This window comes from Medicago sativa, chromosome 8, assembly GCF_051527215.1.
Source record: "Medicago sativa cultivar Bolivia chromosome 8, Bolivia_mono, whole genome shotgun sequence".
Taxonomy (NCBI): Eukaryota; Viridiplantae; Streptophyta; class Magnoliopsida; order Fabales; family Fabaceae; genus Medicago; species Medicago sativa.
The window spans coordinates 59,375,085-59,390,975 of record NC_140756.1 but is presented as its reverse complement, the minus strand read 5'-3'; the positions used below and the strand labels follow the sequence as shown (position 1 = coordinate 59,390,975).

At 36.0% G+C, this 15,891-nt stretch overlaps 3 long non-coding RNA genes across 4 annotated transcripts; all 3 read left to right on the top strand.

Moving 5' to 3' along the window:
• Positions 1-622: 622 nt before the first annotated feature.
• LOC146900029 (uncharacterized) lies at positions 623-7,168 on the top strand. 2 transcript variants are annotated; one of them, XR_015023913.1, is made up of 5 exons: positions 623-873; positions 1,852-1,949; positions 2,309-2,494; positions 3,854-4,001; positions 4,082-7,168. It is a non-coding gene; the product is annotated as an uncharacterized LOC146900029 (long non-coding RNA). The 2 variants fall into 2 exon arrangements; XR_015023914.1 differs by having other exon boundaries at positions 696-873; positions 3,865-4,001; positions 4,082-4,314.
• A 736-nt stretch (positions 7,169-7,904) lies between these two features.
• On the top strand, positions 7,905-15,487 carry LOC146900027 (uncharacterized). The gene is made up of 4 exons (XR_015023916.1): positions 7,905-9,778; positions 11,501-11,578; positions 13,067-13,615; positions 14,946-15,487. It is a non-coding gene; the product is annotated as an uncharacterized LOC146900027 (long non-coding RNA).
• On the top strand, positions 9,859-11,442 carry LOC146900028 (uncharacterized). Its single transcript, XR_015023917.1, has 2 exons — positions 9,859-10,200; positions 10,816-11,442. It is a non-coding gene; the product is annotated as an uncharacterized LOC146900028 (long non-coding RNA).
• Positions 15,488-15,891: the final 404 nt, after the last annotated feature.

The window sequence follows — 15,891 nt, the reverse complement described above, 5'->3', positions numbered from 1 at the left end:
TTTTGTCGGATTTAACTAGATATTTTTTTACTAGTCCCACATTCTTTGTCTTCATCAACTCTAAAAAATAACCTAAAAATATAAACGACCTACTTTCCTTTCAAATAAAAACAATTTTTTTTTTATAATACACATAAAATATTTTTTTATTTATTTTTTATTTTTTATTTTTATTGTTATACCTTGACTAGTTTATTACTCTTTTTTCTTTCAATTTTTTAACGTATTTCCCTCTTATTTTTTTCTTCAATTTTTTTAACTCATTTCCCCATACAATTATTAGTTAAGGATAATTTTATAATATAATCCATTAATTTCTCATTTATACAAAATTAATTGTATTTCTTTATATTTGTATGATCTGTTTGGTAAAAAAATAATGAATAGCGAATAACTTATATCAATGTACCTTATAGCTGATAGTGGATTAACTACTTAATTGAATTTGTTGTAGTCTTTGGTAAAATTAATGGTTGAACTATTTTATAAATATGAAATTATATAAAAATAATAATATATTCAATTAATATTCAAATATTTTCAATTAATAATACATGGATAAAATTGAAATAAATATCAATAAGCTTTAAGCTATAAATTATTTGAATTAACTTACTCGTAAGAAAGTAAAAGTTACTAAACAAATTTTTGTTTTTGTCATTTGGAGTTAGATAAGAAGTGTTTTTGTCCATTTTGATTTTGATTTTGATTTGTCAAGAATTAGGAAAAAATAGTCTAACCCACCCCCAATGAAACCTATAATGTTTCATTTCCCCAGATTTTGATATTGGAGAGGTAAACATTCATTGAAGACGAAGGTGTATTGTAGATGATTGAACTGGAGCATGCACTGTCACTTTCAAATCACTAATGGTTAGGTTAATAATACTTCATTCATTTTCTCATTTCGCTCTTTCACTTTAGTTAATTGCATTTTCATTGCCCTAGCTAGCTTCACGTCTTTTATACTTAAAATTGGTTTCTTGATATAGATGATGATACAGTGAGGAAGTAAGTGATGTTGTTTTCAGCTTTTTAACAGAGTTGTTGCTTGTTGTGGTTGTCGATGATTCGACCATATACTATGGCTTCCTCCATTCCTCAAGGCAATGATGATGTTTTCTGCTATTGTATCAGACATTGGATTGGATGAAAAGTTGATTCATGGCAAGGCGATTTTGTGTCTGTATCAAGTGGGTAGCACTTGGGTGACACAAGTTACACTTTTCCCGCCTGCTTTGTACAGATGCTTCACGCAGCCTATGATAAATTCTTCTTTCTGCTGTCTCACAAAAGCCAAATCTGAGCCTTCTTTGAAAGAAAATTGCTTTTTTGACATACAATACTTCCTATTGACACAAGTAAATGACCAAATTCGTTTTTGATAACAAGGCAAATGTTTGGTTACTTCTTTCTTTTTCTTCTTCTTCTTCTTCTTCTTAGTTAACAAGGCTGTGATGATATTTTCAGCAATTGAATCAGACATTTGGGTGAAGACATGTTTCATGGCGAGGTGATTCTGTGTCTGTGTGAAATTACACTTGTTGTACTATGCACAGATGCTGTTTTTGACGCAGCCCTTGGGAACCTCTTCGCTCTTCTGTCTGAGAAAAGGCGAATCTGAGCCTTCTTTTTTCCAACCCCATCTCAAATCGTGTTTGGGGTTCGTGGTTTTTGTTCCCCCTTTTTTCATTTTTGTTTAATTTTTGTTTGTTTTTGACCGAGTCAAATTTAACAGATGAAACACATTTCTCACCAAACTAATTTTTTAATGCAAACCATAATATTATTTATCCTTATGAGTGATTGTTCATTTCTTACTTTTCATTTTGCGGTGTTTTGTTTGTCTAGGTACATTTTCTTTGATGTAAATGCATATGGTTTGGAGGTTTTTGATGTTAAAATGGTTTCTGGAGAGGCATGCCACACCTTTTCTAATTACTTCCGAGGTATTTTTAACGTGCTTTGTGTGTTTTATATAATATGTTATCTGCATCAAGTTCTCTGTTTTAGCACTTGTTAAATCTCTTATTGACTTGCACATTACTTCACTGATACATTATTACTGTAGTTAGTTGCTCGATAGAGACTACAAGGTGGCTATGATGTTGTTTTTAGCTTTTAGATCAGACAATTTTAAAGTATTTTTTGATTGCGGACTCTGTTAATCAAAATAATTTCTGACGCTAAAATAATATTTCAATACCGACAAAGTAAATACATATAGGGAAGAACTATTGTGTACTCCTCGTTAAAATGACTATTAACCATGTTTTTTTAACAACATTGAAATTTAATTGAATTATAGATTCCGAAGAAAGGCTCTAACCCCGACAATACCCAGTGAAGTAACGCGAAACCCAAGAATGGTTGATTACACTCCAGATCTACCATTTCCCACTGTTATTCTGCGAAGAAGAAGAAGAAGCTGTGGTGGATAATTCAACTCCAACATGCATCATGCATGCATTACTCTTTTTTCATACAAAAAAAGGTGAATCGAAAAGCCAATGTTTTATTCTTTATATTAGAACCTCTTTAGTGATTAGAATCTCTTTAGTGATATGCACATTCTTTTCTGATATGATTTTATTTTATTTTATTTTTAATTTGGTTTTCATGAGGCAGTGATGTTGTTTTCAGCTTTTATATATTAGACAATAGACTGAAGTAAGAACCTTAGTGGCATTGGCTTGGTGTTTTTATTATCTGTGTCAAAAATACCATTTTTGTATTGTGGTTTATTCTATAGATATTGATAATGCAGCCATGTTGACTGATACTCTTTTCTTCACCCTATTGTTTGAGAAAAAAAGATGAATCTGAGCCTTCCTTTCAAACCCTAAATTAGGGTTTTTAAACTCATTAACCGTTAGTTTAAGTATGAGGCTCCACATTCACAGATATAAGGTTGTTTTGAGAGTTGTTGCCTCTCTGTGTTAATGTGGTTGCTGATGATTCGTCTTGGAGAAATTTGTTAACACCTCTCAACACACATATACTTCCTCATTCCTTCAATATATGATAATTGCTCTTCTCCCAACACATTTTTCTCGCTTCCAGCTGAATTTCCCAAAATACCCCTGTGTGAGTTAACTCACGCTGGTTTTCTTTCTTTGATAACAAGGGAAATGCTTGTTTACTTCATCTTTTTCTTCTTCTTCTTTTGGTAACAAGGCAGTGATGCTGTTTTCTGCAATTGTATCAGACATTTGGTGAAATGTTGATTCATGGCGAGGCGATTTTGTGTCTGTGTCAAGTTACACTTTACACATATGCTTGACGCAGCCTTTAAGAAATTCTTCTCTCTTTTGTCTGACAAAAGGCGAATCTGAGCCTTCTTTTTGTGATGAGAAATGATATTTGTAGTTGTACTACCATTTTTGAAAACTGCTCTTTTCCCAAATGAAATTGCTCACTCCTTTTTTCTTCTTCTTATTCTTCTCAAGGCTGTGATGATATTTTCAGGAATTGAATCAGACATTTGGGCGAAGAGATGTTTCGTGGTGAGGCGATTCTGTGTCTGAGTGAAGTTACAGTTATTGTACTTTGCACAGATGCTGTTTTTGACGCAGCCATTGGGAACCTCTTCACTCTTCTGTCTGAGAAAAGGCAAATCTGAGCCTTCTTTTATTCATCCTAATCTCAAATTGTGTTTGGGATCCCTCTTTTTGTTCCCCCTTTTTCCAGTTTGGTTTAATTTTTGTTTGCTTTCCACCAAGTCAAATTTAATGATGAAAGTATTTGAATAGTGAGACGCATTTGTCGCCAAACTAATTTTTTAATGCAAACCATAAAATTGTTTATCCTTCCGAGTGATTTTTTGACGCTCGCTTGTTAATATGGAGCCAAGAAAATTCTTAGGATTTACAAGGCATGACAACGCTGTTGGGCGCTCCATCTTATATATGAATGGGCATGATGACATTGTCTGGCTGCTATTACGGTTGCAGTAGGGAAGAGATAATTGAAATAACGAAGGCATTCTAATTAGTTTGGAGGTATTTTTAACATGCTTTGTGTGTTTTAAATATTATGTGATTTGCAAATTTATTCGGTGATACATTATTGTTGTACTTAGTTGCTTGAGTAGACACGGATGCACGTTCATGTAATTGGTGGCACAATAATGGTTGATTACACTCCAGATCTACCATTTCCCCATTGTTGTTTTGCGAGAGGGAAACGTTGAAGAAGGAGAACAATAAGCTGTGGTGGATGATTCAACTCCAACATTCATGCATTACTCTCGCTTTCATACAAAAAGATGAATCTGACCCCAAATCACAAATATTTTATATAAGAACCTCTTTAGTGATATGCACATTTCTTTTCTGATATGATTTATTTAAAAAAATTGGTTTTCATGATAGATAACAGTACACAATGAGGCAGTGATGTTGTTTTCAGCTTTTACAGATCACATAATAGGTTGAAGAAAGAACCTTCATAGTAGTATTGGCAAGGTGTTTTGGTATCTGTTTGAAAATATCATTTTTTGTGGTTTATTCTACAGATATTGTTATTGTAGCCATGTTGATTGATGCTTTTTTCTTCAGCCTATTGTTTGAGAAAATAAGGCGAATCTGAGCCTTACACACTCATTTGTCATTAGTTTAAGTATGAGGCTCCACACCCAGAGAGTTAAGGTTGTTTTGAGAGTTGTTTCCCCTGTGTTGTCGTGGTAGCCGATGATTTGTCTCGGTGAAATTTATAAACAACTCTCAACACAATTATACTATTACTCCCTCTGTTCTTCACCCTAATCTTCTTTTTCTTGTTCTTGTTCTTCTTTGATAATAGGGGAAATGTTTGTTTACTTCTTCTTCTTCTTCTTCTTCTTCTGGTTTGGTAACAAGGCGGTGATGATGTTTTAAATAATTGAATCAGACATTGAGTGAAGAGATGTTTCATGGCGAGGCTGTTTTGTGTTTGTGTGAAGTTACACTTTGCACAAATGTTTGTCGCAGTCTTTGGGAAACTCTTCTCTCTTCTGTCTGACAAAAGGCGGATCTGAGCCTTCTTTTTGTTATAAGAAACAATATTTGTACTATCATTTTTGAAAATTGCTCTTCTCCCATATGAAATTACTCATTCCCAGGCCTCTGTTTTAAACGATCTGAAGTTACAAACTAATCCCATCGGAAGATAACTTCCGTTGCGATAACAAGGCTCCTCTTCTTCGTTTTTGATAACAAGGCTTTGTTCACTTCTTTTTCTTCTTCTTATTCTTCTCAAGGCTGTGATGATATTTTCAGCAATTGAATCAGACAATGGGTGAAGACATGTTTCATGGTTGTGTCTGTGTGAAGTTACAGTTACTGTACTTTGCACAGGTGCTGTTTTTGACGCAGCCTTGGGAATCTCTTCACTTTTCTGTCTGAGAAAAGGCGAATCTGAGCCTTCTTTTATTCATCCCAATCCCAATATCTTCACTTTTCTGTCTGAAAAAATGCGGACGTTATTTATAAGGGTTCTGGGTTTTCTTCCTGGAATGTGATAACTGGAGATGGGTATAAGAAAATAAACGAAGTTTGAATTCCGCTTGAGGTTGCCCAGTCAGCATTCGTAACATCCATTATTTACAGAAGTTGGTTGATGAAAACTTGTGCTTGACATACAAGGTAGGTATGTCAACTTACTCGCTGAGGGAGGGCTCAAAGGGGCACATTTATCTTAAACCTGGTCAGATAGTGCACGGAGGATTATGGACGGGGATACTGTTTTCATCAACAGACTGCCAACTACCCTCAAGCACTCCTTGCAAGCGCTTGTGGTATATATCCATGACGACCACACAGTCAAAATTAATCCACTAATATGTGGACCCCTAGGGGCGGATTTTGATGGTGACTGTGTCCATTTATTTTATCCCCAGTCACTCGCTGCTAAAGCTGAGGTTTTAGAGCTTTTCTCTGTAGAGAAACAACTTCTCAGCTCTCATAGTGGTAATCTTAACCTTCAGTTATCTTGTGATTCATTATTGTCTCTCAAGATGCTAGTCAAGAGTTGTTTTTCGGATAGAGCAGCAGCAAATCAAATGGCTATGTTTCTTTCACTGCCTTTGCCTATGCCTGCTTTACTCAAGGCCAGCACCGGTGATTCTTATTGGACATCTATTCAAATCTTGCAGTGTGCTTTGCCTTTCTCGTATGCCCTTTCACAAGGCAATGATGATCTTTTCTGCTATTGTTTCAGACGTTGGATGGAAAGTTTATTCATGGCGAGGCGATTTTGTGTTTGTATCAAGTGGGTGGCACTTGGGTGACATTGGGTGCCAGAAGTTACACTTTTCGTGCTTTGTACAGATGCTTGACGCAGCCTTTGTGAAATTCTTCTTTCTGCTGTCTGACAAAAGCCGAATCTGAGCCTTCTTTTGTTCAGCCCCTGCATCTCAAATTGCGTTTGGGGTCCATATTTTTTATAAGAGAAATGATATTTGAACATCCATTTGAGAAATTGCTCTTCAGCCACCTTCAATTGCTCATAGGTCCCTGTTTTAAACGATCAGAAGTTACGTAGCAATTGCATTGTAAGATAACTTCCGATGCGATAAAAAGGCTCCTCTTCTTCGTTTTTGATAACAAGGCAATGTTTGGTTACTTCTTCTTCTTCTTCTTCTTCTTGGATAACAAGGCTGTGATGATATTTTCAGCAATTGAATCAGACATTGGGTGAAGACATGTTTCATGGCGAGGCGATTCTGTGTCTGTGAAATTACACTTGTTGTACTATGCACAGATGCTGTTTTTAACGCAGCCCTTGGGAACCTCTTCGCTCTTCTGTCTGAGAAAAGGCGAATCTGAGCCTTCTTTTTTCCAACCCCATCTCAAATCGTGTTTGGGGTTCGTGGTTGTGTTCCCCCTTTTTTCATTTTTGTTTAATTTTTGTTTGTTTTCGACCGAGTCAAATTTAATGATGAAACACATTTCTCACCAAACTAATTTTTTAATGCAAACCATAACATTATTTATCCTTATGAGTGATTGTTTGATCCTCGCTTGTGAATGTTATGTGGCTAAGAAAATTCTTAGGATTTACAAGGCAAGACAATGTTGCTGGGTGCTCCATCTTACTCATGAAATAACGAAAACTTTCAACTTAGGGAAACAAATTGTACTATACATCCCTTCTATTTGTAATGCTCTGTACGTACACCATTCCTTATTCCTAATGCTGCACTCATGGTAATATCCGTATTTCACTAGACCAACATCATTATTTTCTGCCACAACACTTTTTTACACAGTACTTGTTTGTTAGTTGTTTTCATTTGAAGTCTCTCTCGAATCATTATTTCATTTGAAGTAATGTATTTTATTGATTCATCCTTAAATTTATTTAGATATGTTTGTCCATGGTGGAAAGAAAAGTACTACAAAAGGAAACTTTAACAGTGGCCTTGGTCATCAATCAATTTTTATTTATTTTAAGAGAGCTTGAGGGTTTATAACTCTTATCTCAAATAGTTAGTAGTTTATTTCTTTTCTTACTTTTCATTTTGTGGTGTTTTGTTTGTCTAGGTACATTTTCTTTGATATAAATGCATATGGTTTAGAGGTTTTTGATGTTAAAATTGGTTTGTGGAGAAGCATGCCACACCTTTTCTAATTACTTCTGAGGTATTTTTAACGTGCTTTGTGTGTTTTATATATAACGTGCTTTGTGTGTTTTATATATTATGATATCTGCATCAAGTTCTCTGTTTTAGCACTTGTTAAATCTCTTACTGACTTGCACATTACTTCACTGATACATTATTACTGTAGTTAGTTGCTTGGTAGAGGCTACAAGGTGGCTATGCTGTTGTTTTTAGCTTTTAGATCAGACAACAGGTTGAAGAGCTAGTACTGGCAAGGTGTTACAGAATCTGTTTGAAAATACCTTTGTGGTTTATTCTACAGGTACTGATAAACCAGCCATGGTGAGATTCTTCTCTTCTGCCTCTTGTTTGAGAAAAAGGTGAATCTGAGCCTTCCTTAGAAATTCTGCATTTAGGGTTTACAATCAACAATAACAACCAAAGCCTTATCCCACTAAGTGGGGTCGGCTACATGGTTCAAATTACACCATAATCTTCTATCATAAACCATATTTTGGTCCAACTATTAATCTCAAAATCTTTCTTAATAGTTTCTCTTATGTATGAGCCTTCATCCTCAGAGAGATAGGTGGCCGTGAGAGCTGTCACCTCTGAGTTGATGTGCAAGTCGATGATCCTTCTCAGTGAAATTTGCAAATAGCTCTCCACGCACACATACATATTACATACACATACTTCCTCTTCTGTTCCAGATACACACTTCTTTTTCTTCTTCTTCATCCTCATAGATAACATGGCAGTGATGATGATTTCAGCAATTGAATCAGACAATGTGTGAAGAGTTGTTTCCTGGCGAGGTGACTCCGTGTCATTGTGAAATTACCCTTGCGGTCCTTTGCACAGATTCTGTTGTTGCAGCATTTGTGAACCTCTTCTGTTTTGTGTCTGAGAAAAGGCGAATCTGAGCCTCCTTTTGTTCAACCATAAATTATGTTTTGGGATCTTTTACCCTCTTTCCATCTTTCATCTGTTTTATTTAATTTCGCTTGTTTCCCACCGTCAAATTAATGTTGGAAGCATTGTATTATGAGACACATCACCATTTTATATGAAATAGATATCTACATTACTTGGTTTCATGTGAAGTGATGGTTAGAAAAAAATGCGGACGTTATTTATAAGAAAGGGTTCTGGGTTTTCTTCCCGGAATGTGATAACTGGAGATGGGTATAAGAAAATAAATGAATTTGGAATTCTGCATGAGGTTTCCCAAAGGATCACATTTGAGGAAAGAGTGAGCATTCATAACATCCATTATTTACAGAAGTTGGTTGATGAAAACTTGTGCTTGACATACAAGGAAGGTATGTCAACTTACTCGCTGAGGGAGCGCTCAAAGGGCCACACTTATCTTAAACCTGGTCAGATAGTGCACCGGAGGATTATGGACTGGGATACTGTTTTCATCAACAGACCGCCAACCACCCACAAGCACTCCTTGCAAGCGCTTGTGGTATATATCCATGACGACCACAGTCAAAATTAATCCACTAATATGTGGACCCCTAGGGGCGGATTTTGATGGTGACTGTGTCCATTTATTTTATCCCCAGTCACTCGCTGCTAAAGCTGAGGTTTTAGAGCTTTTCTCTGTAGAGAAACAACTTCTCAGCTCTCATAGCGGTGATCTTAACCTTCAGTTATCTTCTGTGTGAAACTACACTTGTTGAACTTTGCACAGATGCTGCTGTTGACACAGCCATTTGGAACCTCTTCGCCCAGCCATCCGGAAACTTCTTCATCCTCGTAGGTAGCAGGGCAGTGATGATAATTTAAGCAATGGATTCAGACAATGTGTGTAGAGTTGTTTCCTGGCTAGGTAACTCCGTGTCTGTGTGAAGTTACCCTTGCGGTCCTTTGCGCAGATTCTGTTGATGCAGCCTTTGTGAACCTCTTCTCTTTTGTGTCTGATAAAAGGCGAATCTGAGCCTCCTTCTGTTCAACCATTAATTTTTTTGGGATCTTTTTCCCTCTTTCCATCTTTCATCTGTTTTGTTGAATTTCGCTTGTTTCCAACAGTCAAATTAATGTTGGATGCATTGTACTCGACTATAATTTCATTCAGGAAATTTATTTAGATATGCCTGTCCATGGTGGAGAGAGATTGACTCTTAGAAAGAACAGTCGTTTAAGTCCTGAGTAAACTATAATACTTCGAGTCTTGGACATCACATGGTTAGTGTTTATATTTTATACCTTCTATTTCGTTTCGTTGTGTTGTTTTATTTGGCTAAGTGCATTTTTCTTTTGTGTTGAATCAGTGGCGGAGCTGGGGGGTGGCAAGGGGGAGCCACCGCCACCCCATCTTTTTATACTTGAAATTACCATAATACCCCTCAGTAATATCAATATTCCCAATTCTATTTCATTTCCTCTTCCCCTTTCTCTTTCATCTGAAAACACGATCTCTTTTTTCTCCCAGACCAAGCAACTCGACCACTCTCCATGGCTCCATTCTCCACCACACCACCGCCGCGACCACTCTCCTCCTTGTCCATCCATCACGGCCGCATCCTCCTCATCTTCTGTATTGATTCTTCTGTTTGCAGAGATATCTCAATCCCTCTCCACAAACCCTAATTGTTGTAATTTGTAAGGTAATGTGAAATTGAATGTAATTTCCTTCAATTATGATTCTGATTTGATGATTACATGATCTTTAGTTGATTGCCATGGGTTTTCTATCTGTTGTTGACAACTTATTGTTAAACGTGGTTGAGGGGGAGGTGTCGGTGGGTTTGTCATGTTTCCATCTGTTGCTCTTTGATTGAATGTATTCTTTAATTGAATGTATTAATTTGGGTGAGTATAGCCAATTATTGCATTGAAACATCTATATGTTCCATTTAGTCATCTTTGTTTTGTCTTTGGTTCAGTAGTGTGACGTCTGTATGCCACAATTTATGCCAAATTTATTCTGATTCTGGACTAATAAGAGTTGATTTTATATGTTAAGAATGAAGAGGATGCATGATGATTTGTAAATTTTTATTCTGATTCTGGTTCAGTAGTATTTTTTCATGGACTTAGTAATCTTGGATTGGTTCAAGTAATGTCATCTTACTATAAACTGATTTGTAAGCTCTTTATATACTTCTGATAATGGTAGGAATTACAATGTTTGCCACCATCCAGTAAGGTATTTTGTTTCATATTATGCATAAATATGTCAAAGTTAAGATGAATTGAGTAATTTGTTTCTTTTGCAACAGATAAGTTAAGATGAAATTCAAAGAATCGGTTCTAATGGAAGGCCGTTGATATTGAAAGAGATGAAGTTATAATTTCTTCATCAGAAACTTTTCCGAGGAATACAATGTTTATCCCTACGATTGCCTGACGAGATGACAGCGGACGGGTTTGAGTTCTTGCGGTTTCTGGACTGTTTTTCTGCTCTTATGTGGACTGGTTTTATTTGAACAGCTCGGTTCTGCTCTTATTTGAACAGCTCGGTTCCTACATATTGGTTACTGTTTTTGGCTTGCCTGTTATGGTTCTGGCGTGTTGGCCTGCGCTGCTGCTGCTAGCGCGTTGTGTGGTTCCTTGTTTTGGGGGGGTGCTGCTGGTTTGGGGATTGTTTGAGGCTTCTGTTGTGGACTGTTGTGGGTGAGCAGATTTGATGAGGCAGGTATATTCAAGGGGTGCTTGCTTGCACTTGGTTTTGCTTCAATTGGGTGTAATTGTGTTTACCATTGTGTATACCTAGGCATCGTATTTTGGTGCTTGTGTAGTTTGATGTTTTTATTTGGTTGTAATTCAGTTTGTTTCTTTCCGCGAGAAGGGTGTTTCTTTCACCATCTCGTCGATGAATAAATTTTGCCGATTCAAAAAAAAGAAAAGTTTGATAGCGGCCACCCCAAACTTTTTTGTCTGGCTCCGCCACTGTGTTGAATGCAGATGAATAGATGTCTTCGATGTTAAAATGGTTTGAGGCGAAGCATGCTACTCATGTTTTAATAAGTAATAACTTCTTAGGTACTTTAACACACTTCATATTAGGTTATCTCTATCAAACTCTCTATTTTGCACTTGTTAAGCCTCTCTGCTACTTGCACATTTCTTCTGTGACATGATTTGTTTCAACTACTTTTCTTGATAGAGGACATGAGGCAGTGATGTTGTTTTCAGCTTTTAAATCAGACAACAGGGCGAAGAGCCTAATTACTGGCAAGGTGTTTCATTATCTGTTTGAAAATACCATTGCGGTCCATTCTACAGATACTGGTTATGCAGCCATGACGAGGCTCTTCTCTTCTGCCTCTTGTTTGAAAAAAAGGTGAATCTGAGCCTTCCTATGAAACCTGCAATCAGGTTTACACACTCATTAGTCGTTAGTTTAAGTATGAGGCTCCACACTCAGAGATAAGGTTGTCTTGAGACTGTTGCTACTCTGAGTTGCTGGGCAAGCCGATGATCCTTCTCAGCAAAATTTGCCAACAGCTCTTCACATATACATACACACATACATACATATATATATACTCCTTTCGTCTCAATTATGAGCTTCTTTCTTCTTCTTCTCCTCTTTGATAACAAGGCAGTGATGTTTTCAGCAATTGAATCAGACATTGAGTGAAGATCTGTTTCCAGGCATGGTGAATGTGTCTGTGTGAAATTACCCTTTGGGTCCTTTGCACAGATATTGACGCAGCCTTTGCAAACTTTCTCTTTTGTCTGAGAAAAGGCAAATCTGAGCCTCCTTTTGTTCAACCCTAACTCAAATGGTATTTGGGTCCTTTTTTTTTTATTTGGTCGAATTTTTGTTTGTTTCCCACCGAGCGAAATTTAACGATGGAAACATATCAAGAACATATCAGTATTACAAAAATCATTAATTGATGCAATTCATATAACATTTTTCATTGATTGCTTTTAAATCTTGACAAAGAAGTACAATTAGCACATATTACTCCTCCTTTCATTCAACAATCATGCCTTTGCTTCCAGATATGCTTGTATTTTATTGATAGTGATATGAGGTTGCACACATAGTAGTGTTTTTGTTTTTCCATTTCCATGCTCATTTATTGTTTTGATATTTTTTTTTGCATAATATGCAAATTTGGATTTAAATGCTATTATATTAACGTGAGACTTTCTTACTTTCCATGTCCCTTTGAACATTGATGCCTTCACAATTTCCCTTACCAAAATTTTAAACAAAGAAATAAAGAAAATGAGTAAATGACTTGTGGATCACTCTACCTAGCTATTTTGTTTTATAGCAAAAGAGAAATTTGATCATCGAAGAATTCGTAAAATCAAGATAGCGAAACTGTTCAAAATAAAGTTATCTTGATTTTGCGAGATCTATCAGATATAATTATGTTCCACCTCAAATATATCATCAAATTAAATATGGTTCAAATATTGGAGAATAAAATAAAGTTATCTTGATTTTACGAGCCCCATCAAATATAATTATGTACTCAAACAATTGTTTTATTCTTGAAATTTATTTAGCTATGCAGATATGCTTGACATGGTGGAAAGAGAAAGACTCTTGAGTAGAAAAGGGGACTTAATTCCTGACGAAGCTTCAAAACTGCTAGTATTGGATATCAATTATCTGCCGGGGGGTTTATACTAAGCAGAGAGAAGAACGGAAGCCTCAGAAAGCCTTCCCAAATCTACTTTGTGAATTTTCGCCATTGTTTTCCAAAACTGAAACTGGCTTATCTGCATTAAGTCAATAGGTTTAGAAGAAGCCATTGTCTGATCCTCCCTCAGAATATGATCCTTTGAGTTATTCGTATGTAGTGGCTGCATGGGTTTAAAAAATTTCACACAACTCACCCAAACCCAATACTCAAGGAAGCCCAAAATGCTTCATTTCACCCTAAGCCTAACATTCCCCACTCAAAGCAAATGCCACAAATCTAATTCGCCTTAATTACAAAGGAAAATGTTGAAGAGGAAGTGGTCGATGGTTGAGCTCGACCATTACTGTAAATTTTAAAGATATACATAAACAGAAAGCTGGAGGATCCGGCACTCTCCTATCTTTTTACGGTCAGTTCTTTATATCCTCTGTAATTTTTCATTTTGCGGTGTTTTGTAACTGAGTGCAATTTTCATTTTAACGCGCTTCATTTGTTTTATATATTAACTTATCACCATCAAATTTTGATTCAACACTTGTTAAATCTCTTGGTGACTTGGACATTTGATCTGTGATATGATTTGTTTCTGGTAGAATGCAAAATATTTTGCCATAATATAGAAGACACAAGGAAGCTGTGATGTTGTTTTCTACTTTTAGATCAGACAAGAGGTTGAAGAGCCTTGGTACTGGCAAGGTGTTTCAGTGTCTGTTTGAAAATACCATTGTTGTGGTTTATTCTATAGATACTGATAGCGCATCCATGTTGAGGCTTTTCTCTTCTTCCTCTTGTTTGTGAAAAAGGTGAATCTGAGCATTCCTCTGAAAACCTACAGTTAGGTTTGTACTGATCAACTGTTAGTCTAAGTATGAGGCTCACACTCAGAGAGTCAAAGTTGTCTTGAGAGCTTTTGCTCCTCTCTGTTTTCATGCAAGCCATTGATCCTTCTCAATGAAATTTTGCTTACAGCTCTCTACACAAACAGACATGGTTTTTGATAGAACACTATGACATTGTTTGATTCATGTAGCCGACCCCACTTAGTGGGATAAAGCTTGGCTGTTGTTGTTGTAGCTCTCTACACAAACACAACATTACTCTCTCTCTCTCTCTCTCTCTCTCTCTCTCTCTCTCTCTCTCTCTCTCTCTCTCTCTCTCTCAATTATTGCTTGATCAGAACCTTCTCTGTCTGTTTCAACTTCTGTTTCTTCCTCTTCTTCTTGGATAACTTGGCAGTGATGATAATTTTAGCAATTTAATCAGACTTTGAGTGAAGAGTTGTTTTTCTGGCGAGGTGACTCTATCTGTGTGAAATTACCCTTGTGGTTCTTTGCACAGTTGTTGTTGACGCAGCCTTTGCAAACCTCTTCTCTCTTCTATCTGAATAAAGGCGAATCTGAGCCTTTGTTCAACCCTAACTTAAATTGTTTGTGACTTGTTTTTCCTCTTTCCTTTTATACTTTTTAATTGTGACCGACAAGAAAAGTTGGCGCATGTTACTCCATTCATTCAACATTCATGCCTAAGCTGTCTGCTATGCATTATTTAATTGACAATGATTGTGAGATTGCAGTTATAGGCGTAATCATTTTCTTCAGTTCATATGCTCGTCGTTTTGTTTTTTAATGATGTCATTCTTGGTCAGACATAAACTTTTCCTTGCATTGGAAAATACATGAACTATTAGTAGACTTAACAATAGCTAAACCAAGGTTAACCGGGTTGCTATTAATTTGCAGCTGGGAAGAGATCTTGAATTAACAAAAATGTCGAAGCATCTGTCTTTCAGCTTACTAAAACAAATCGTACTAGACTTGCAGAACCTTGGTATTTGGCTATTTGCAAAGCTCTTTGCAACAAATCTTGCTACTCACAGGTATATCAATATGCTTGTCTATGGTGGTGGAAAGAGAGAGAACTCGAGGAAACTACAACAATGAGCCTTGGTTATCAATTGAAATATTCAACTTTTCGTTTTGATGTGGAAATTCAATAAATCTAAGAATGGAAGTTTTGGGCAGAATCCTTCGCAAATCTAGTTTGAGATCAAACTTGCTTCATGATGGGGTTTTAGATGGCTGCTTCATAGCGGGATTGTGCAGTATTGAAGGAGATTAACTCACTGACCAGAGACTTTGGATTTCATTTTTCATTATTGAACAGTAGTAGTTTTTAGTTTTTACGTTATTCTGTTGCTCTTTAAACATATTAAACCCTACATACATAGTAAGGTGAATTGTGTAATATGAGAAGAGTAAAATAAGATTTTCTATGCCATAAAGTTTTCCATATTCATACAATTATATTTTATCGTTGTTCCAATTTATTTTTTAAATATCTACATGGTCACATAATTGAGAGCAACTAAAGTTTGTATTCACATACACTATATGCATCAAACTTGTTCAATATATAACAACTATTGTCGGAAAGTTCCTTTTTAATTGTCACATTTTGACATTTTACACAAACCAAGACAATCAATAAATGTTGCTACTTTTGATACAATAATTTCTATTTTTACTATAATAACCTTATTTATTTAATATCTCATTACATATATTTCTCTCCACAATAATAAAATAAGGGTAAATATTAGTAAAATAACATTTAATGTTGCATTGAATTATGTAAAGTGACACTTAAATAGGAACAAAAAAATTCTTCAAAAGTGACACTTAAAAA